General features: G+C 41.6%; 1 protein-coding gene across 1 annotated transcript in view; it reads right to left on the reverse strand.

Annotated features, from left to right (window-relative positions):
• The window catches only part of LOC122807148 (transmembrane reductase CYB561D2), a 902,611-nt gene that overhangs the window by 625,567 nt on the left and 253,329 nt on the right, over nucleotides 1-23,715 (reverse strand). The gene's annotated exons all lie outside the window — the stretch shown is intronic.

Raw genomic sequence — 23,715 nt, forward strand, 5'->3', positions numbered from 1 at the left:
GAACCAATGACGACAGAACTACCCAATTCAGAGCATTTCAACCATAAAAAGCCACTTGGACTTCTCTCATTACAATCCACCAATATCAGTCAATATGCACAATTTCTGCAGAAGTAAAATTAATCTGAATAATTCCACATTAAAGAGATCTGTAACTAATGAAAAGGTTGCTGCTAGCAAACAACTTTATATTTTAGAGTTTCATCTACAAATTCAGTGCTTGCTGCCCTTGAAGAATAACTAGTTTATGTTACATTAAAAAGTGGTAAGCTGGTAATATTGCAATAGGGAATGGATGGCAAACCGAAAACAGTTTCACAGTTACTAGGTATCTCATCCAAAGGAGGACATACTCAGGACTGCAGTACCCCACCCCCTTAAAGGGACAAACCCAGTGTTTAAAATTGGGGTCCAACTACAAGTAACAAAAGTAATGCCCACTTCAGCTACATCACTCACATTCCCACCCACAGTGTAATTTTCTTGTAAATTTCCTGTATTTTGTAAATTCCAGTCTTCTTTTGCTTCCCACTATCAACAATAATTTCAGTTTATGTTCCTGTCACAACTGAATCAGATATTTGTTCCCATGTAATACATGTTTTACCCTGTTCAATTAATCTTTTCACTTGTATGCATCATCAGTAGTTTAACTTATTTTTTCAGACATTTTCAGTAGGACGGTTATAAGTGCAAAATGCTCCTTACAGTAACATGTTTATTTCTGAACGATCGTTCATTGTGCTTTTCTTATGTAGTGTCCCTTAAAGTCAGTGTGATGATATGTTTGACTTTCAGACTTCGCATCCTTCAAAAAAATCTAAGCTCACACTAATCATGTTAATTGTTATTGTAACAATTTTCTAAGGTTATAAGAGTCATATTTAAAATCTGTACAAATTTTTGGTCCTTTACCCCCCCATTACCTTAGGCTTTATCTAGATTTGTTGTTCGAACAGGTTGAGAAGCATGGAATGGGGTTTCAGTCACATTTAAAACTGCTCCTTACATTTAATCGTTGTTTCTTCGAACGATCATTCATTGTGGCTCCTTTCTGTAGGAACCAGAATGAATGATCGTTCTAAAAAGCAAAGTTTTAATGTAGGAAACTAAGCACATAAAAGTCAAACTCTGCTTGGAGATTTACTTAACAATTGCTGGTTACATTAAAATGTTGGTTTTTAGAATGGTCATTCACTGTGGTCTCTATAGAAAGAAACCACAATGAACAATCATTGTAAACAGCAGAGATTTTTTAAAAATCAGTTCCTAAGCACTTAAAAGTAAAAGTTTATGCGCTTTTGTCCCCACCATCACGGAGACTTCATGGATGAAGTAGCCCACGATGGTGGTGACAAATTCATGGCGCAGACCTACCCACTGTCAAAAATCTGAGGTCTGCAGTCACTTTTTAATGGCATCCATTAGCACCCACGCTAACAGCAATCCCGTTATTCTATTAACTTTGTGTGTGTATGACAGCAGTATTTAATGTCTTTTCCTCCTTTTTTGAATGACTGTTCATTGCAGTTACCTTTTTTAGGAACCACAATGAACAATCTTTTTGAAAAATTTCAGTACCTTGGGTTGTAAGAAAGGCAAATGTTACAGAACGATCGTTTCATTCCTTTCTATTTCAATATTTGCAGTCAAGTGAGAAGCGCCGAAGTGCCACAACGCTTACTTATCCAATGTATCAGAATAGAACTGTAGCAAGCCCTTTGCCAGAAATGTAAAACAGGCTTGCTACAGTTGTACACAGATAATTGCATTTTTATCCATTTATGTTTGAATAATGGCAGTGGTGGTGCTGAGGTAGCATTGTCGCCTCACAGTAAGACGCTGTCCGGTTCGATTCTCAGCTAGAGCGTCTTCTGCGTGGAGACATGCGTGAATGGGCGACTTCGCTGAAGGTTGTGTCAGGCCTGGCAAGCCGGTACATAAAAATCAACTGCCAATCATTAGCGGACCAGTGTCCCGCTGTGGCGACCCCTAACCGGGAAAAGCCGAAAGACACAAACAATCCATTTATGTTTGAATAACAGGTTATGCATTAGCATGCATTTTTATGACAGGTATGCAGCTTGTGACGCAAATATCTGTGATCATTAGTTGATTTGCCAGAAAACAAACGATCTTTCCAAGAAGAGCACGCATATGAGAAGAAAATTTGAACGGCTGAGATGTAATCTGGGTCATGCCAGAAGTGCTTAGAGTTTTGGAATGTAACTATAGCAAGTGTAGATTACATTTCTGGCAAAGGACTTGCTAAAGTTACAAACATATAATTTGTGTTTTTTTTAAATATTTGCATTGATGAAAAAAGCGGTAAAGTGCTCAATGTGTCTGAGCATAGCTGTAGCAAGCCTTTTGCAAGAAATGTAAAATGGGCTTATACAGTTACAAACAGATCTTTTCTGTTTTCTTTCTTTTTTTAACCATTTCTGGTCATAACAGGTTATGTATTAGTATTCCTTTTTACAAAGGGTGTGCAGCCTGAAGCCCAAATGTCTGTTATTATTTAGTCCCTTCAGTATTCCTTGATTTGCCAGAAAAAGTACAGTTGTGTACACTTACCATAAATGTAGATGTTAGAGTGTATTCACTGCTGTATTCATTGCATTTGGGTAATCCTGCTGGCAGGTTGCCCTTAGTCGGCCTGAATTCTGAAGTCTTGGGTCCTGCGTCGGCTGTCGTCGCCCCTTTCCTGACGTCAGGTCGTCAGGGGTATAAAAGAAGCAGCAGACACCATTTTCTTTAGTTTTCTTGCCCCAGATGTCAGGTGCCCCCTAAAAGGGTAGCCAAAATGTATATGTATATATAAAGTTACATGCAGCAAAATAAACTTTACCTTCATCCACAAGCAAATACACTACATAGATTGTATAAATCAGAGAAGGAAAGATAGGTTCCATCAGAAGAAAAGGGGGGATGGCAGGTGGGTAACCTGGACTGCAACAGTGAATATACTCGAACATCTACATTTATGGTAAGTGTACACAACTGTACTATGTTCTTTGTGTTTCACTGTTGCAGTCATTACATTTGGGTAGATTCCCAAAAGTATGGTTGGGAGGCTGGAGCTAAACAGCATTAGGAGCGGCTATGAGGCCCTGCAGAACTGTAGTGGCAAAGCCTGCCCTGGACTGAGTGGCAGATGATAGCGCTTTGTAAAGGTGTGCACTAAACTCCAAGTAGCTGCCTCTAAAATGTCCTTGGTTGGTACTCCACTGAGAAAGGCTGCTGAAGCGGCTGCAGCTCTGGTGGAATGTGGCCTAATGCCCTTAGGCACTGGCTTGCCATGGTATAAGTAGCAGAAACGAATGCAGTGGCCTATCCACTTTGAAGTAGTCTGCTTTGAGATAGCCTTTCCTTGTGATCCTGCAGCATATGCCACTAGTAATTGTTCTTTCTTTCTGAAAACTTTGGTTCTGTCCAAGTAGAATCGAAGCTGTCTGTGTACGTCCAAAGAATGCAGAATTCTTTCCCCCTTGTTCTGTGGATTTGGATAAGAAGTTGGCAGATGAATGGTTTGGTTAAGAGCCACACTGGACACCACTTTAGGCATAAATGTTGGGTTTGTCCTCAGGGAAACCCTGTCCGGATAAAAAATGATAAAAGGTTCCACAGCCATTGAGTGCCTGTAGCTCTGAAACTCGTCTTGCAGAAGTTATTGCTAGGAGCAGAGCTGTTTTCCAAGATAAAAACTTTATATCAGCAGTAGCAGCTGTCTCAAAAGGATGCAGGGTGAGTTTTTCCAAGACATAGTTAAGGTCCCATGCAGGCATTGGAGATCTCCTTGGAGGCCTTAAAATTTTTGGCTCCTCTGAGGTACTGTTTTAATAAGGGATGAGAAAAGATTGGTGGCTCTGCATTGTAATGAGCTGAAATGGGAGAGGCATGAATTTTAATAGATGAGAAAGATAGGCCTTTGTCCAACATCTCAGTTAAGTATTGTAAAATCTGAGGAATATTTGGCACAGCTATATCTGTTCCTTGTGCCTGGTTCCAAGCACAGAATCTCTTCCATTTTCCAGCATAAGATTTTCTAGTACTAAGCCTTCTGGCTTCCAAAATGAAATCCATCACAGCTTTGCTGAGCGTTGTGTTTTTTATGACTACATTATCCGCCATGCTGCCAGGTTTAAAGTCCTGAGTTGGCTGTGCAGGATCTGATTGTTTTGCTGGGACAGCAGATGTGGTACTTGAGGTAAGGTCCAAGCTGGGCATTGAGACAAGCTCCTTAATATTGGTATCAGTGTTGGCGGGGCCAGTCTGGTGCAATCAGTATCACCTTTGGCTTCTCCTGTCTGACCTTTAGGAGTACCTTGGGGAGGAGAGGCAGAGGGGGAAAGGCATATACTGATAAGTTTTTCCAGCTGAAGGACAGGGCATCCACTTTCCATGCTTGTCTGTGATAAATCCTTGTGTAGAATCTCTTTAGTTGGTAGTTGTGAGGGGAGGCAAATAGATCTATGTCTGGGCATCCCCATTTCCTTGTTATCATGCTGAAGACTTGTGGATCCAGCTGCCACTCATGGGGATCCATGAGGTTTCTGCTTAGTTCGTCTGCCAGAGTATTTTTCTTTCCTGGCAGGAATTGTGACTGCAGATGTACTTGGTAAGTCAATGCTGTGTCCCACAAAGTCATGGCTAGTCTGCAAAGGGGGTAAGAACGTGTGCCCCCCTACTTGTTTATATACCACATGACCGTGGTGTTGTCCGTCTTTATCAGTAGTTGTCCTGGATGAAGTAGGTCCTTGAAGGCTGTCAGGGCATTTTGAACAGCTAGCATCTCTTTTTGATTGATATGTAGATGCATTTGGTTTGAGGCCCATGTTCCTTGAATGCATCTTCCTGCCATGTGGGGCCCCCCAGTCATAATCTGATGCATCCATTGTTAGTGTCTGCCTGGCTGGGGGTAATGTGAATGGCTGTCCCTTGTTTTGGTGACAAGCCTTTGCCCACCATCGAAACTCCTGTTGCAGGCAGGGAATGAGAGTAATTATAGTTTCCAGGCTGTGGTAATGAGTCCACACACTTTTTAGGTACCATTGAAGTTTCCTCATACTCAGTCTTGCATATGGAATGAGTAGGATGCAGGATGCCATGAAGCCCAAAGCCTGCAGATTTTTTCTTGCAGATAACTGGGCCTTTGTTGCTAACATTCTGAAATAGGTAGTCAGTTGCCTTTGTTTGTATGGCGTGAGATAAGCCATCTGGGCAGTTGTACTTAAGCTTGCACCCAGGAATATTATCTCTTGAGAGGGTACTAGTTTTGATTTCTTTTCGTTGACTGTGTACCCTAGGCATGTTAGAAGTTTTTTCACAAACGCCAGATGCTGTAGAAGGATGTCCTTGTTCTCTGCTAGAATGAGACAGTCGTCCAAGTAAGGATATATTTGTATTACTCTCAGTCTGCAGAATGCAATTACTGATGCCAGGCACTTTGTAAAGACCCGGGGTGCAGTAGATAAGCCAAAGGGCAGTGCAGAGAATTGGTAATGCATTGAGCCAGCCTTGAATCTGAGGTATCTTCTGCATATTTGTCTGATTGGGACATGCAGGTATGCCTCTTTTAGGTCTAAAGTTACAAGCCAAGCGTTCTTGCCCAGCATGGGCAGAAGCTGCTGCAAAGTCAACATTTTGAATTTTGTTTTTTTGGTATATCCAGGAATGTGTTTAGAATCGATAGGTCCAATATTGGCCTCCAGGCCTTGCCCTTTCTGGGTACCAAGAACAGTCTTGAGTAAAATCCTGGTTCCCGCTCTTGCTCTGGCACTTGTTGGGTGCTGCCAGGAAATAAGTGCTTGGTGCAGGCAGGGGGAAGTCATTGGGAGTGTTTCCTGTAAGGTTGTGATTTGTCTTCTCCACTTTTGGAGGTAGACGCACCCCATTGCTTTGACCTGTATGAACCTTGCGCCTGGGATCTGCCTCTAGGGCGTCTGGGTCTGCCCCTTTGAGGTCTGTTTGACACAGGAAAGGACCAATTCTTTGTTGGCCAGTGTCTACTAAACCTAGGTGGCTGTACTTGTAAGAAATCTTTGACCGTTTGCATAGATTTAGCCTTGTCCTCCATTTTCTTTAACACCTCTTCTGCCTTAATACCAAACAAACGTAAAGTATAATGCTGTAAAGGTGCATCTAATAATTTAACTTTAACATGATCAGGCAGATTTTGTTCCTTTAACCAAGCATGCCTTCTGATTATGAACCTGTAACTGTGGCCCTGCAGGAGGCCTCTAAAGAATCAAAACCACATTGCAAAGTATGCTTTCCAACTTGTTTAGCTGCATGCAATATATCCTGCATTTCCTTGTTTTCTGCACATTCAGAGTTTAACAACATTTGCTGTTTAAACAATGCCATGACATGTTGCTGATATTTGAACATATGAAACTGACAGTTTAAGGCCCTTATAGCCAAGGTAGCAGATGTGTAAACCTTTTTTCCCCATCTATCCAGTGCCCTAGAATCCCTGTCAGAAGGGGTAGGGTTTTTTGCAGTGGAAGCCTCAACTCCCTTGGGACCCTGAGAAATAGTTTCTGGGTCTGCAGCAGGGTTTTTAAAAAGGAATTTATGCGAGTCAGGAACCCTGAATATCTGTCAGGCTTAACAGGAGCTGGAGGCAAGGAGTCAGAGGTAAGGCTAGACTCCGGAAACACATCATCTACAATGTCTAACACAGGAGGGATGGCTAGTGGCTTGTGCTGAGGTAGTAAGAGGAAATCCCTGAGCCTCCTTTTAGATTCTGAAAAATCTTGGCTCTCCCAGTGGAAATGCTCCCTCATGGTATGTAAGGTTTCCCCAAAAGAATAGTCCTCAGGAGGAGAAGCTGAAGGTATGGAGTCTTCAGCATAAGAATCCTCATAGGGGGGAAAAGAATATTCCTGATCAGAAGAGGAATCAGAAGAAATGGAAACCTGATCTAAAGATTCATAGTTAGTCTCTTGTCTAGACTGCTTATCAGGTGGGGGATGGGAACCCCTGATCAAGGTAATCAAGTCTTCGGCCATTTTGAGCATCTGTTTTTTTGGGCATGGAGGCCTGCCACGTGGCTCTTTGCCTTTGAAGGTGCTTTAGTCTTTGCCTTTGAAGTCGGTTTAATGTATAGATGTTTGGGTCTGAATACACCCTCAGAAGCCGGTGCCTGCTCAGCGGCTCCAGACCCATCTGAAGGATTAGCGTCCGAGGCTCCAATACCTTGAGTTTCCAGTGGCATGACCGACTCCACGTGGGAGTCGGTAGCGGCCTGCGACTCTAAAGTAGCGGTCGCCAGGGGCTGCGAAAGTGCCTCACTGAGAACCGATGAACCTGCGACTGGCTTAGGAGAAGCTTCATCGTCGGGTTTGGGCATTGGCTCTTTCTTTTTCTTTGAGTTTTCTGTGAACTCCAGTAGTCGGATGGCTTTCCAACGACATTTCTGGATAACTAAACCTGCATCCAAAGTAGTTTAAAGCAAAATCATACAGATGCTTAATAGTGAGTTGGTTAAATCTAGCGCAAAACCGACAACCCAGAAAGTTATGATCAGGGCCTAGGCAAGGAATACAGGAAGAATGAAAGTCCTTATGAGGGATTTGCTTCCCACAAGAAATACAATTATTAACTTTTATTGAAATCGGTTCTGGAGCAAGAAAAAAGTTTCCCCAACGGGGTACTTAGCTTTATAGAAGACTTCGGATCTGAAATTCGAACTTGAAAATCTCTGGAGACGGCCGACCGGCACTTGCGAACTGCTTCTGGCTCCGCGCAGCAAGACAGACTAAAGAAAATGGCGTTGGCTGCTTCTTTTATACCCCTGACGACCTGACAAGGGGCGACGACAGCCGACGCAGGACCCAAGACTTTGGAATTCGGGCCGACTGAGGGCAACCTGCCAGAAGAATTACCCAAATGTAATGACTGCAACAGTGAAACACGAAGAACATCCAATAACTGTATGAGAAAGAGACAACACATACTGAGGTGAAAATCTGCATGGCTTGAGAGGTAATCTGGTCATGTCAATTACACTGAAAGGCTTACAGTGTTGGAATGCAATTGTAGCAAAGTTTCAAACATCATTTTTTTTTTTTTTTTACATTTGCGATCATGAAAGAATCTCTGAACTGCTTACTGTATCCAATGTATCATATTATAACTGTAGCTAGCCCTTTTGCCAGAAATATAACATGGGCTTGCTACAGTTTCAAACACATATTTTCTGTTTTGATTTTTTATCCAACTGTGGCTGTTACTCGTCTTTCGGCTTTTTCCTGGTAAGGGGTCGCCACAGCAGAACTCCGGTCTGCTAACGATTGGCAGTAGATTTTTACGAAATGCCGAGGTGCCAGCTCGATGCCCAACCTTCAACGAAGGCACACCCATTTACGCACGCATGTCTTTCGAACGCTACCAAACTGTGGGGAGGACATGCAGACTCCACACAGAAGGCACTCCCAAGCCAATTGTGGTCATCTTTGATAAAATAATAGGTTATGTAATTGTCTGCATTTTTATGAAGGACATATGCCTGAAACTCAAACATCTGTCATTATTTAGTCTTTTAATTTCTCCAAATTTCTTGGGTTTCTAATACCATGATGGGAATGGACCCCATTCCTAAGTCAAAGTACGACTGAAGTTCATGAAATTAGTATTGTTTCACTCTCTGATGTCAGCCAAAAGTGTTCTTCGCAGCACCCGCAATATGCCCAGTAATGACTCCTTCTGCAATTCGTATGGAGTTATATGGATTGGCAGTGTATTTCAATATGATTGTAGACTCTTTTTTATAAGACCCGTTGCTCCTACTACTATTGGAACTGTCTGTGCATCTTTCTTCCACATTGTTCTCGTTTCTGCCTGCAAATCCTGATATTTTATGACATGGTGTCTCTCTGTATGCAACACACTGTAGTCACTGGGTGTGGTGATTTCAATGATCAATGCTACTTTGGTCTTCTTTTCTTGGACCACTATATCCGGTTTTCTAGAATCTACCTTTTGAATTGCTGGTAATGGGTGATCCGATGTGGTATAAACTTCATAATTTTCTATGATGCTTTGTGGCTCATGTTTCCAGTGTTTTTCAGCCACTTCAATACCATAATGTTTGCACAATCCCCAGTGCAACAGTCTTGCCACATTTTTATGCCTTTCAGTATACAGTCCTTCTGCCATTAGTATGTCACAACCAGCAACGAGGTGTGTGTTTCCAATTCAGTTTTACAAAACCTACATTTGTCTGTCTCTCGCATGTTCAATGGACTTTGTAAACCAATGTGTCTGTAGCCTACTATCTTGGGCTGCCAATATTAACCTTTCATCTCTTGGTTTGAATTCACCTCTCCTTAACCATTCCTGCGTTCGCTCCTGATCAACATGTGGCTCTTCCAGAAGTTTTCTATACTTGCAACTATATTTATGCATTTCCACATGCCTTCTCATCTGGTCCTTCCCCTTATATCCTTTCTTTTGTTTTTTTGGCACATTCAGTTGCTGCCAGATTTTTACCTACTTCTGGTTTGATTTCCATTCCTGCTTGATGCTGATATGCTTCTGCTAGATTAGGCAGAGAAGTCATCTTACATTTATTCTCCTCATGTTTCAAAACTTTCACTACATTTGGGTCTTGTGAGGTCAGCAGATATGTGTGGAGTCCCACAATTGCAGATCTATACATATAATCAGTGTCAAGGAGGCCCATCCCTCCTTCAGAACAGGGAATATATAATCTTGGTATACAATGACTTTTATAAAGCATTTGGTGAGCCTGAAACATCCTTCTTGTTTTCCTATCTAATCTGTCTAACACGTTTTGGGGCCAGTCAGTCAATCCAAAACTGTAAGTTAGGACACGAAGAGCAAATTGGTTTATAGCTTAGATTTTGCTCTTGGATGTCAATGCTGTTTTTAGGATTAAATTAAGTCTTCTAAAATATTCCATACTGATTCATTTGCATTTGTATGGGTTTTACTGTTGATCCTTCATTTCCCAAATATTTATACACCCTTCTTGCTCAAGTTCTTTTATATCATATTCTTGTCCCAAACTGATGTTTTTCTGATGCTACAGTTTTCCTGCTTTACAGGTTGCTTTCGCACATTTATCAAGACCAAATGACATTCTTATATTTTCTGAAAAACTTTTTACAACTTGCAGTTGTGCTTTCAGTTCCTCATCTGATGAGCTGTACAGTTTTAAATCATCAACAAAGAGAAGATGAGAAGTCTTTTCACTTTGTTGTTTTCTAGGAGACAAATTATAGCCGTGGCCTGAGCTGATAAGTAGACAGCTTAATGGGTTAAGGGAAAGGCAGAGTAGCAGCAGTGAAAAAGAGTCACCCTGGAATATCCCCCTCTGAAATTTTATCCCTGGGATAATAATTTGTCCTTTATCACGGCTTAATTGCAAAGTGGTCTGCCACTATTTCATGGTCACTGTAATGTAGTCGATCAGCGTAGGCTGTATCTTAGACATTTTTAAGCACTCTTCTGTGAATGTGGGATACTACCAAATGCTTTTTTGTAGTCCATCCATGCCATACTTAGATTCTTCCCCTTTTTACAGTTTTCCACTATGATTTTATTTAACAACAAATGATCCTTTATTTCATATGGCTTCCTTTTACTGCCCTTTTGTTCTATTGCCATAACTGAGTTTTCTTTTAAATGACTATAAACTCTGTCGGCATCAATTCCTGTGTATAGTTTAGACATCGTTGAAAGGCAAGTTGTTGTCCTCTAATTTTTAGCGTAGCTTGCAAGTTCACTCAAATAGGAGCACTGTTTTTCCTGTTGTTAACCAGGTTGGGGTTTGTTCGGGGTGCGCATATAAATAGTTCTCACTCATGGCTAAATCTTCGTGCAAAGATGTTAATACTTTCAGCCAAAAGTTAGGTACTGCATCTGGGCCTGGGGCTTTTCTGAACTTTGTTTCAATCTCTCTGGCTGTTACTTCATCCCATTTCATATACTGTACCTTTAAACCTCAATCTTTTTTTTACTTCTTCGATCCATTTAGCATCTTTGTTATGTTCCACAGGATCTTCATTGACACTTCTCCAAAATGTATCTGTTTCTTCTTTTTTGGTGGTCTTTCACTCCCTTTTACGTTATTTCCCAATTTAAATCCTGGTCTGTTCTAATACTGCGCATTTATCACATCTATCTTTCTTAGTATTTTTGTTGATCTGTTCCCTCTTCTATAGTCTTCTAACAGTGACACTTCTTGTCTTAACTGCTTTATAGTTTTCTCTATTCGATATTTCCATCATGGTATTCGATTTCTCCCTTTCCTTTCCCTCACTACCCTGTGCTCTTGTGGTAGAACTTTATCAGTTATTAATTTAGCTGCACAGTAATATATCTTGTTTACTTCTGTTATATCGCATGAACATCTACGGACAGTCCTAATTACTGTGTTCATTTGTTTTATCAGACTTCTGACTTTTTGGGTTTTATTAACCTTCTGCAGTCTATTTTTTTCAATGATCTTCATGTATCTCTCTATGTCTATTAAATCAAGCAACTCTTTTCTTCCAAACCGAGGGCACATCCCTTGTTTTCCAATCCCTGCGGGCATTCTGTAAAAATTTCTATAGCATCTTCCTCTGGCACATTCTCTTCCATTTCATCCTGTGCCATTCGTTACTCTGTTTTATGGGAACTTACTGGCCTGTCACACCTCAACATAAACTGCATCAGAGTTTCCACAGATTCCTGTTGCTTTCCTTGCTATCTAGCTTCAAGTGAACGTTTATACTGGTTTCCAGTGGAAGGCTCCAAACTATCTTCATAATGCACTTGACCAATTGCTTCCTGTTCCACTGGCTTCCCCTTAATTTGGATATCCATTACTCTGTCCTGTTGTCATGCTTTCTGAATTAGATTCTCTACACTGAATCCTTCACTTTGCAGGTACTTCATAACGTCAGTTTCTATTTCTTTAACTTCTACATTACTAATCTCCTTTTCCTCTTTGTCTTATTTGCTTGTATTGTAAAGTATTCCATGATATTCCTTTGCCTATATTTCTCTTCTAATATCTTTGGTGCTGCTCTTTTTGTATTAGTTAGTTTTGCTTTCTCCTTTGCATAAATATTACACCATATTAAATCTCTTTTTCTTTCCCATGTCCATATTTCTTCTTGAGAAGTTTCCTGATATTCCTGTTTCTCCCTACTTTGGGGACTCACTCCATCCTGCTGTGATGTAACTTGTGTTAGACCTTCTACACCAAATCCTTCACTTCACAGGCACTCCAGAACTTCAACTTTTATTTTTTTTAACTTTTACTTTAGTAATCTTCTTTTCTACATTCCATCTTTGTGATATTATTTTTTTAATGTGAATTTTTCCATATCCGGAAGCATTTGCCTGTATTTCTCTTCAAATATCTTTGGAGCTGCCTTCTCTACATCAAATAATTTGGATTTCTCCTTTGCATAATTATTACACCATATCATATCTCTTTCTTCCCCTGTCCATATTTCTTTTCTTTACTTTTCAAATATTTCTTGGTTTTAATTGCTTATATTTTCACACTTCCTCAGATACTTCTTTTCCCAAATGGATCAAGGTTCCTTGATCTATATACTGTTTTTCACAAATCTGTTGTATTAATCAACACAAATTTTCATTTGAAGCTTCTGACAGTTTTTCTGGCGGAAGTATTTTTCTGTCCTCTAATTTCTCTCAATCAATTTGTATATCTTGTCTCTAGAAATTCTGGGCTTTTTGCATAACAGTAACAATACATCATTTCTTTGTTATCCTCAGCAGTCCACTTTATCATCTTTGTGTGTCTTCTTTGGCCTATCAGTTTTTGTGATTTTTGTGGACTGCTATTTCCTTCTACAACAGGGGGGCATCCTCCCCCCCGCGCCTGTTCTGGTCCCATTGTAATAATGTTTCCATATTTTGAGGAGTCTACACTGTCATCTTTTTCAGTCCTGGTACCAGTACACCTACCAGGATTGGGCAATTACTTTTACTGGGTCTTATGCACCCAGCTATCTGTTTTAGTTTTTGACCTACTTCTGTCAATGATATATACTATATAAATAAGTGTCACCTTGGTGAGGTTTTGTGAAAACAGGGTTCACCTCGTGAAGGTACCCATCAAAACTTGAGGATGACTGAGTTTCAGCACTATGACTCTCCTTTGCTTCCTGGCTTTTCATCTTTCCATTTGGATCCCTTCTAGTCCTTTCAATGCTAACTGATTAGCCAGAAGACCAATAATTTATGGAAGAATTTATTTCTATTATGTATTTATCCTTTGTTGACCAAGTTAACCTCACTAAGCTAGCAGTCTCTATTCAAGGGAGAAACAAAGTGGGATTTATACTATTATTACTACTGTGGGACATTGGCCTATTTCAGCAGGTAACTTTATCTGCTCTTTATTGCAATAAGTGCCATGGGAATGTCTACATATATTGAGCTATCACCAACTCAAGCAGATGGGACCTGGACTTACTGTCTCATCTAAAGGATGGCACACTCATGAAAGCAGCACTCTTATCTTTGTGCATTACAATGTCAGCAATTGTACAAGTAATCTAGTCACTTTACGTAGGAATAGAACTCACAGCCATTTACTCTTCTAGCACCAAAGAGAAGTGTGCTACAAAGGAAAGTGTGCTATCTGTTGAGCCATGGACGGTGCAAGAATATAACAAGATAAATGAAATAAACGCATCAATAATAAAATATGGAAAACAAGCAGTATTCTTATAGCAATGAAAAGATGCAGTGCAAAAGATAAACAAATGTGCTGATTGTGCACATTTTTTAGTTGGCATACAGAAAGGTGTAGTTGATAATTTATTATATTCTGGTAAAGTCAGCATATAATGGGAAGTATGAATGTTTCCACCTGTTTTAGAAAAAATAAAGCTTTTATAAGTATTTGCTATTATGTGGCACTGACAACTGAATACATGAAACAAGTGGAAATTTTCAACAACAGTAAGGATAAAGGTCTACCTGTTTTAGTTAACCCAGTTACAAGTTCAGCACCAATACATTTTCTATGCATGTTAAAACAAGATGAAAAATATCCAGGAAAATGTATTTTATAGGTTCATGGGTATATTTTAGGCTAGCAACCACCAGGGCCTTTATAAGTCTAGCAACACAACCCAAACCAGACCAACTGAGTCCCCATACAACTTAGAAGTCTGTCTGGAGTGGTATACTATTTAGAAGGTTGCTAAGGGTTTAGTGGGGGGAAGAGGTGCGTTTGTTAGACAATATGTAGGCCTACTGTTGACATCTGTCCATCAGAGACATGGGAGTCAGACAGGGGATGAATTTATGACTTCTTATCCAACGGTCAAGAGTATTTATTTTTCTTATTCACTGTATCTATAAGTTTGTTTTTCTCTTTATATTGTTAACTTGTCTCTATTTGTATGTATTTGTATGTTTTGTTCTGGGCTTTTCCCCTCGGGTCTCCACTGAAAATGGGTAATTTCTTACCTAGTTGGACTAACCTGGTTAACAAACGTGAAATAAATAAATAAATGTCTGAATCGGGTTAGGGATGGAATCTGCCACACATGGATGTCAAGCCGATTCTGAAGTGTGGGGATCCTTTGAACACATACCCATCTTACCAGCATGTTCTACTGATGCCCCAACCAAAGTTTAAGTCCTTGGATCTAGTACAGCTGGTGCTGTTTGTTCTGTGGATGTGCAAAAGATACATCAAAGCTGGATCTGAGGATGCTTTATATGCCAGGCACAGATCACCTCTCAGTAACCTGTAGAAGATGGAATATAAAGACAGGATCCTAATTTGATCTGTGTAAGATAATGTATTCTCATGATTAGGAACCACTGTAGCCACCCCAGGTATCAAATATGCCTGCTGGACACATGCCAATGGGGGCATTGCACTCAATGATGGGTTTAATAAAGGTCGAGTAAAGTGATACCATTACTTCTTTGGACCTGGATGCCATACCCTTACTTATAAGTTGAGTGACAGAAAATTATTTTCTTACTGCCATGGTTATGTCTTATTCAAAGGCCAAATCGTTGTTTACATATGTTTCCGGATCCCTAACTAGTGGGTCATCTCTTAGGGATATCTTATCAATGAAGTAATTAACCTGGATGGACGCTTCCCAAATGGCACTATAATGCATTTCTTGCCATGGAGTTTTAATCTGTGGCTTTAGCACCAGTCATTTCCCTGTGTTAGACCCTCTTTGCAAGCTGTGTCATGGAAAAATCTTTGATAGCTCCCAATTTGCAGTCGTCTGTAAACTTGGTGAGACAGAGACCCTTGTCATTTACCTTGACTTCAGAGTAGATGCCAAACGGGACCAGGCTCAGCACAGAGCCCTGAGGTACTCTACTGGTAACCTCTCTCTAAGTGGAGGTGGTCTCACCAATCCTGACTTCTTGGGTCCTAACATGCAAAACAGTGAGTTATGTACACATTTATATATAGTTTAGTGGCTTTGTCAACAATACCCGAGTGAGGTATTGTATCAAATGCCTTAACCAAATTAAGGTAAAAGATATGCACAGTTTTTCTTGCACATATTGCCTGAATGACACTCTCACAGAAATCTACCATCTAAAGTAGGCAAGACCTTCCACTGACAGACTGGGTTTAGTCCCATGTCTGTATGTTGGCAATGACTTTGTTGATCACTACCATGACAATGCTTCTAAGGATTTGCATATTAGTGGAAACATTATTGATCTTATCATCACGAACATGGGGTCTGTGTGTTGCACCGAATATACCCCTGTGTGGTCTCTTTTAAGGCCCCTGAGCCTCACAACCACCATTACTCAATCTGCTGATTTTACCCCAAACAAAACAAAGACTCTGTGTACCAAAAGCAGCGTCCAGCCTGGTCCCAGCCATAAACAAACTCTCTACAAAAAAAGAGGGAAGCACTAGTCAGACTGATGAGTCTGTAGTTTGTCAGATCAGATGATATACCACCCCTGTGAAGTGGATAACCATTGCAGCCCTCCATTCACATGATATGTAGCCTATTTTGAGGCTGAATGACCTGCTCCTCACTGATAGTTGGAGGGGTTATGTCAGGAGGGATTTCTTAGTGGGTGCCGGGGTAGGTAGTGGATGTGAAGTTAGAGCTGAATTTGTCAGGCAGCGGATTCTCTGTCACTCTGCTCAGTGAAGTTGGTACTATTTCCCTCCATTTCTGCACACTACTTTTAAGGTTTTGGACACAGCTGTTGAAGGCCTTGTGGTTGTCCTTTGCCTGAGAAGCTATTCTGACCTTGTAATTGGCCTTGCTGGAGATAATTAGTTTTCGTAGCTTCCTGTTTAATCAATCAGTGAGCTATTGGCATGATAAGAGTTTCTCTTTCTGATTTTGGATGGGACTTTTTTTCCTTTTGTTACATACTCTGTTGAGGTTAGGATTCCACTAATGTTTTTTTTTTTTTGTGTGTGTGTGTGTGTGTGTGTTGGATTACTTCTGGTAGGTACAGCAGCCTCTGTCCAGCCAGTACATGGTTGTACAGGGTTTCTGTTAAAAGTTCCACATAGGAAGCTGTGAACTCTGAGTTTGGGGTGGGGACTGAATTTTGGCAAACTGTCACTTAACAAGATGTAGTTTGTTTTTGAATAGATAAAATTGCCTTTCAGCTTCTCCCATTAAGGGTCACCACAGCGGATCACCAGTCTACAGATTGAATGGCACTGGAGTTTTTATGGTGTCGAGTTGCCAACCAGGTGCACAACCTTCATAGAAAGTACACACACACGCACCCACTGCATGTCTTTAAAACTCATTTGACCGCAGTGAGGACATGCAGACTCCACAAAGAAGGCACTCCAGCTGAGAACTGAACTGCAGAACCTCTTGCTGTGAGGCAAAAATGCTAAATGCAGCACCACCATGACCTTTTGCTTTTGAATAGATAATGAAAGAAAATTATTACTCTGAACTATAGAGAGAAATGCATGAGAACTAAAATATAAGCTATTAAAAAGAAGCCAAAAGATTTGCAGTAATATGAGAATCTGCAAGTTTTTTTTTTTTTTTTTTGCAAAAGATGTTAAATTTTCTTTCTGCAAAGAGTCAAACAAAATATGAGCGATGAGACAAGTTGTGCACTTGATGAAATGCAGAAGAATGACTGAGCATGTTTCTCCTTTAAGTTGTTAAAAATGAAAGGTTATTGTAATCTGTTTAAAATGTTTTCAGATTTGAAATGTTTGCACACTACTAATATGGGTATGAAACTATATGGAAAATATAAAACTGACAATAAAAAGAAATTATGCACTCACCATAACGTTCCACGTTGGTAGTCCATCTCACCCTTCATTTTTACATATGGGTTTGGAGCCGATGCTCGACTCCGACTCGGCTGATTTTCAAGCTGGAAGACTTCTGGCTGGCTCGTGACTAAGCAGATATCCCATGGTGCACCAGTACAATTCCCAGATCTTGTTTGTTGCTCGCTAGAAACAGAAAAAAGAACCCCCTAACAAACAAACTAATACTAAAGGGTCACCAACCAAGACAACCAAATATTACCTCCATATCTTCCAGGATGGGGGCAGGTTGGTAAAAATGAAGGGTGACATGGACTACCAACATGGAACTTTATGGTGAGTACATAACTTCTTTATGCTAGGTAGTCCAATCTCAATACTTTTATAGTGGAGAACTTCAACTGACCATGAAACTGGCTTACCTGCATCACCAATGAGCGAGATACTCAATGCTTCCTTAACATTATGCTAACTCCCTTGTACATACTCTTAAATATCCTACTAACAGCCCAAATACATTTGATCCTGTCTTCATAAATTTGGTCTCTTCTTGCACACCTTTATGTATGTTGTGATGATGTGAGGTAATGCCAGTTGTGCCAGGGGAGTAGGGTAGTACATGTGTAACATATGCCAGCATAGCTAGCTGGAGTTTTATAAAGAATTATATGTTATTTGAATATCAAACTGATTTGTACAAATGCTTCTGTTAAAATGTATTTATAAAGTTGTTTGTGCTAAAAAAAAATGTATCAGCAGTGGGTGCTGCTGGACAGAAAAGCAATGTACATGTATGTCAAACTATATTGCTGTAACTGATGGAATGGATATATTTTAATAGAAAATACCAAAAGAGATGGGATTAAGTTCAGCCCAGCTAACCTTAAGAAAAATAGCCGGAAATTAAATGACTTAGTTTAGCCCATAAAGATTTTATAGCACAGGTCTGAATGCAGCCAGAGATGCAATGTCTGTGAAATGCTTGGGCTGGGATCTTGCTCTACTGTTCTTAGTTCTTGCTCTACTGTTCTTAGTTCATAGGTAGGTACTAGACTATCTGCCCTGGGGCCTATACAAGTCCATCCAAAAAGGTACCCTGGCTTTTGCCACCCAAGAAAATTATTTTCCTGTGCCACTGATGAGCAGAGCCACAGAGGTGATCCCCAGGGTGAATTTCCTATTTCCCATCCAATCATCAAGATTTTTCTTAAAGAGTGCTAATGAGGAGCTATGTTTGATATAGACAGGTTAAGTATATTATATCGAGTTAAGTATACTACCGCCTATGTTGTAGTTCATGGGTACAGAGTTTTTACCAAAGGGGATAACAATGCACTTTTTAGCATTGAGCTTGAGGCCATGGCTTTGACACCAGGCATCTGTCTCAGTGAGGCCCTTTTGTAGGATGTCCACATCGTTAGGATTTTGATTATGGCTCCTAGTTTGCAGTCATCTGCAAACTTCGTTAGCCAAAGACCTTCTGCCTGTACTTCAGAGAAGTAGACACCAAACAGGGGAGGACCCAGGACTGAACCCTGTGGTACTCCACTTGTCTGAAGTCGGACTTGGAGTCTGCTACTTTCGCAGTGTGGGTTCTGTCAGTGAGCCAGCTGGCAACCCATCTTGTGACATAGGGATTTATACCTAGTTTAGTGAGTTTATCTATAAATTCCGGAGTGGGGGATGGTGTTGAAAGCCTTGACTAGATCTAGATAGGCTGTGTGAACCACCTTACCCTTGTCTACGGCTTTGGTGACTGCTTCAAAGAAGTCCATCAGGTTTAGGAGACATGATATGCCTTTTACAAACCCGACCTGGGTGGGGTCCAGAGTTTGGAGATTACCAATGTCTTTGTTTATAAGTTCCATGATGATGCGTTCCATGGCATTGCAGACCAGGCTCGTCAGGCTAATGGGGCGGTAGTTCCTGGGGTCCGTGGCGGCTCACCCCCTTGTGGAGTGGGATAACTGTCGCTGTGCACCATTCAGCAGGCACAAAGACTGAGGTGAGGCTATGATTGAACATGTACTTAGGTGGGGTGCCAGTTCATTCTGTTAAAATGTATTTATAAAGTTGTTTGTGTTAAAAAAAATGTATCAGCAGTGGGTGCCTGGTCTGAAATTGGTGAACTAATTGTTATCTTTCCTGCTGTTACTTTCTGCAGGAAAGGTGGAAGTGCTGGATCTGTTTTACAGTTTCCAGATGTTGTGATAAACCTTAGCTAAAGTTGTGTGTGTTGTGAAACATCAGTGCCAGAACCTGGCTCAGTTTCTAGTAAGAGGGTAGTGTGGGAAAGTACAGTTTTGTACCTACCATAAATGTACATGTTCGAGTGCTCATACAGCTGCAGTCATCACACTTGGGTTATCCTGCCGTCAGGCGGGTTCTTGGTCGGTCGAATTCCAAAGTCTAGGTCCGGCGTCGGTTGTCGTCGCTTCCTCCCTGATGTCAGTGCGGCAGCGGTATAAAAGAGGCAGCCAACGCCATTTTCTTCAGTTTTTCTTGCCCCAGATGTCAGGTGCCCCCAGAAAGGAAGGCAATACATAATGTTATGCAAACATACATAAGTAAATAAATCAAAACAGTAGTTGCAAGCAAGTACACCATGAAGGAATACCCCAAATAGGTTGTATGTTAAAGGTGTTTGTCATAAGCTCTGTCCTAAGAGAGGATGAAGGGAGGGAACCTGGACTGCAGCTGTATGAGCACTCGAACATCTACATTTATGGTAGGTGCAAAACTGTACTATGTTCATCGTGCATACAGCTGCAGTCATCACACTTGGGTAGAATCCCAAAGCTAAGTAAGGGTGGCTGGTACTAAGCGGAACTAGGAGGAGCTAGAATGCCTTGCAGGACTGCTGTGACAAAGCCCGCTCTAGATTTTGAGTATAGTGGAAGGTGGTAGTGCTTGGTGAAAGTGTGCACTGAACTCCAAGTAGCTGCTTCCAAAATGTCCTTGGTAGGGACCCCCCAGAGGAAAGCTGCTGAGGTGGAGTGGGATCTGATGTATGCAGGCACTGATTTTCCATGAAATGAATAACAAAAGCGTATGCAGTGGGCTATCCATTTTGAAATAGTCTGTTTGGAAATAGCCTTTCCTTGAGCACCTGTAGCATAGGACACAAAGAGCTGCTCAGATTTCCTGAATGACTTTGTTCTGTCCAAGTAATAACGAAGTTGCCTGCGAGTGTCCAAGGAGTGTAGTAGCCTCTCCCCTTTGTTCTGTGGATTTGGATAAAAGGTAGGTAAATGAATAGTCTGATTCAAAGCCACACTGGATACTACCTTTGGCATGAAGGTAGGGTTGGTTCGTAAGGAAACCCTGTCCTGATGGAAAATGATGAATGGTTGCACAGCCATGAGGGCCTGTAGCTCCGAAACCCTGCGTGCTGAGGTAATAGCCAGAAGCAAGGCTGTTTTCCACGACAAGTATTGTAGCTCTGCTGAAGAAGCCAGCTCAAAAGGAGGCAGTGTCAGCTTCTCCAATATGAAGTTGAGGTCCCAAGCTGGAGCTGGTGGTTTCCGTGGGGTTTTATATTTTTTGCCCCTCTGAGGAACTGCCTTAATAGAGGATGTGAGAATAAAGGAGGATCCGTATTGTATTGTGCTGAAATGGCTGAAGCGTGAATCTTGATGGAAGAGAAGGAAAGGCCACTGTTTAACATCTCAGCTAGGTACTGTAAAATCTGAGGTATATTTATTACCCAAGGATTCTGGCCCTTTGCTTGATTCCAGGAACAAAATCGTTTCCATTTTGCGGAGTAGGTTTTTCTAGTAGAGGGTCTCCTGGCCTCCAAGATGACATCCTGTACCTCTTTGGGGAGGCGAGTCTATTGGCAAATTAAGGTATTTTCCATGCAGCTAGATTTAGAGTTCTGAGCTGGCTGTGAAGGGTCTTGTAGTTGTGCTGGGACAACAGAAGAGGAACTTGAGGTAGGATCCATGGTGGTGAGTGTGACAGGCTCTTTAGGAGAGGATACCAGTGCTGTCGTGGCCAGTCTGGAGCAATGAGAATCATTTGTGGCCTCTCTGCTCTGGTTTTAATAGGACTTTGGTCAGTAGAGGTAGAGGAGGGAAGGCATAGACGGTCAATGCTGTCCAATTGAAAGAGAGTGCGTCCACTTTCCAGGCCTGTGGATGATAGGTCCTTGAGCAGAATTTTTCCAACTGGTAATTTCTGTGGGTAGCAAATAGATCTATGTCTGGCTGTCCCCATGCTTGAGTTATCTTTGAGAAGACTTGAGGATGCAACTTCCATTCGTGTGGGTCTGTCATAATTCTGCTTAAGTTGTCTGCCAGTGTGTTTTCCTTCCCTGGCAGGAATTGTGCCTGCAGTTGAACTTGTAATTCCAATGCTGTGTTCCACAGGGTCATAGCTTGCCTGCACATGGGGTATGAATGCGTCCCTCCCTGTATGTCTATGTACCACATGACTCTGGTGTTGTCTGTCCTTATTAATAGCTGGCCCGGATGCAGTAGGTCCTTGAAGGTCATAAGAGCATTTTGCACAGCTAGCATCTCCTTTAGGTTGATGTGTAGGTGCATCTGTTTTTGGGACCATTTTCCCTGGATGCACTGATCTGCCATGTGTGCTCCCCAGGCGTAGTCTGAGGCGTCTGTTGTGATGATTTGACTTGCTTGTGGTATACAGAAAGGGAGACCTGGGTTTCTTTGGCATGCTTGAGCCCACCACAAAAATTCCTTTTGAAGGCATGGAATGAGTGGGAAAATTGTTTCCAAGCAGTGGCTGTGTTGAGACCATAAGTTTTTTAGGTACCATTGTAGTTTCCTCATATGCAGCTTTGCAAATGGTATTAGTAGGATGCAAGATGCCATGAACCCCAGAGCCTGCAGGATTTTCCTTGCAGTTAGCCTGGTTAAAGTTGCCATTTTGTTGAAGTATTGAGACAGTTGCCCATGTTTGTCTGGCGTGAGGTAAGCCATCTGGGCCTTTGTATTTAAGCTGGCATCCAGGAAAATTATCTGTTGAGAGGGTATTAGTTTTGATTTCTTTTTGTTCACTGTGTACCCCAGGCAGTTTAACAGTTTTATTACAAATGCCAGATGCTGCAATAGAATGTCCTTGCTGTCTGCTTGGATCAGGCAGTCGTCCAGATATGGGTAGATTTGTATTCCTCGTTGTCTGCAGAAAGCAATTACTGATGCCAGGCATTTCGTAAACACTCTGGGTGCAGTAGATAAGCCAAAGGGCAATGCAGAGAATTGATAATGGGTTGAACCTGCAAGAAATCTGAGGTATCTTCTGCAATCTTGTCTGATAGGGACATGCAGGTATGCTGGTACTTTAACATATGAAATTGACAGTTTAATGCCCTCATGGTTAAAGTGGCTGATGTATACACCTTTTTCCCCCACCTTTCTAATGCTCTGGAATCTCTCTCTGAAGGTAAAGGGTTTTTAGCAGTAGAGGCCTTAACCCCCTTGGGACCCTGAGAAAAAGTTTCTGGGTCAGCAGAAGGGCTTTTATAAAGGAACTGGTGAGAATCAGGAACCCGGTAATATCTGTCTGGTTTAACAGGGGCAGGAGGTAAAGAGTCTGGATTAAGACTGGCTTCTGCGTACACATCATCCAAAATATCTAAGACAGGAGGAATAGCCAGGGGCCTATGCTGGGAAGCAGCAGAAATTCCCTGAGCCTTTTCTTGGAATCTGAGTAATCTTGGCCTTCCCAGTGGAAGTGCTCTCTCAATGTATGAAGGGTTTCCCCAAAAGAGTAGTCCTCAGGGGGGGAGACCGAGGGAATAGACTCCTCAGCATCAGAGTCTTCAAATGGGAAATAGGCGTAATCCTGGTCCTCAGAAAGGTCTGAGGTAATAGAAGCCTGGTCTGAGGAAGGGAAGTCTTCCTCCAACCTGGGTCTTTTGTTTGAGGGGGGTTGAGAACCCCTGATGAGTGTAATCAAATCCTCAGCCATTTTAAGCATCTGTTTTTTAGGCATGGGGCCTTCAGAGGGTGTCTGAGGACCCTGTTTTTTAATTTTCATTGGAGCTTTAGATTTAGAGAACGATTTAATAGAGAAGGTGGTAGGCCTGAAAACGCCCTCAGAAATGGCAGGCCTTGCTAAATTTTCCATTTCTCCTCCAAGAGTGGCGTCGGTATCTGCAGTGGGAATGGAGACTGAGGAAGCTGCGACCTCGGGTACTGAAGTTGCCGGTAAAATAGTTTCATTGGTAGTCAGGGGCTGCGTAGGCGCCTCGCTGAGAACCGGAGAACCGGTAGTAGGCCTTAGCGTGAACTCAGTACTCGGTGTAGGCCTCGGATGTCTGTCCTTATCCTTGTGTTTATTGCCTGAAACTGGCATTGGTATATCCGATGACATGATATAATTAAATTTTTTGCCAAAATAATGAAGGGCGAACTCCGCCCGGCGCTTAATAGTGCGCTTGTAAAACCTAGCACAAAAACGGCAGGCCGAGACATCGTGGT

Source organism: Protopterus annectens, chromosome 7.part0 (assembly GCF_019279795.1).
Source record: "Protopterus annectens isolate FY-2018-M chromosome 7.part0, PAN1.0, whole genome shotgun sequence".
In the NCBI taxonomy this organism is placed as follows: domain Eukaryota; kingdom Metazoa; phylum Chordata; order Ceratodontiformes; family Protopteridae; genus Protopterus; species Protopterus annectens.